Below are 785 nucleotides of genomic sequence, written 5' to 3' on the forward strand. Positions count from 1 at the left end.
TACATTAGCAACAGCTTCATTTGGAATGACTTGTGCTTACTGATCACCTCGTTAAAGAATTCCCGCAGGTGTTGAATTGGGAGAGAAGGTGTTTAAGGGCTGAGGAAAAACTTAGAGAGAGATTGCAGTAAAATGGGGTGTAGTAAGAGAATACTATGCAATAAATAACATCCAACCAAAAGGATAGCAACCGAATTGAAAATTAAAGAGGTATGAGAGGAAATACTTATTGTTAGATGCCCTAACGATGGTTCGCAGTATTGCAGAGTAGCGGGGTACGCGTGCCAACGCCGAGAACGTTTGGAGTTGTAGTTCATAGAATCATAGGATGTTTTGGGTGGGAAGGGACCCCTAGAGCCCACCCAGCCCAACCCCCCTGCAGGAGCAGGGACACCACTAACCACATCAGGTTGCTCAAAGCCCCAACCAACCTGGCCTGGAATGTGCCCAGGGATGGGGCCTCCACCCCCTCTCTGGGCAACCCCTGCCAGGGTTTCACCACCCTCATTGTAAAGAATTTCTTCCTTAGATCCAGTCTAAGCCTACCCTGGTTTAGTTTAAAGCCATCACACCCTTGTCACAGCTGGCCCTACTAAAAAGGTTGTCCCCATCTTTCCCATGGGCCCCCTTGAGGGCCGCAGTCAGGTCGTAGTTACCCTGCTGCACTTCCTGAGGGACGGGAGCGGTGACCGGCCAGGCAGCGAGGGGGACGGGCTCCTGAAAGAACCGCGTGTGCGTACCGGGGGGAGGCGGCCTGCGCGGCGGCTCCCTGCTCTCCGCTGCCG

Source organism: Egretta garzetta, unplaced genomic scaffold (assembly GCF_000687185.1).
Source record: "Egretta garzetta isolate BGI_Z169 unplaced genomic scaffold, ASM68718v1 scaffold54, whole genome shotgun sequence".
NCBI classification, from domain to species: Eukaryota; Metazoa; Chordata; class Aves; order Pelecaniformes; family Ardeidae; genus Egretta; species Egretta garzetta.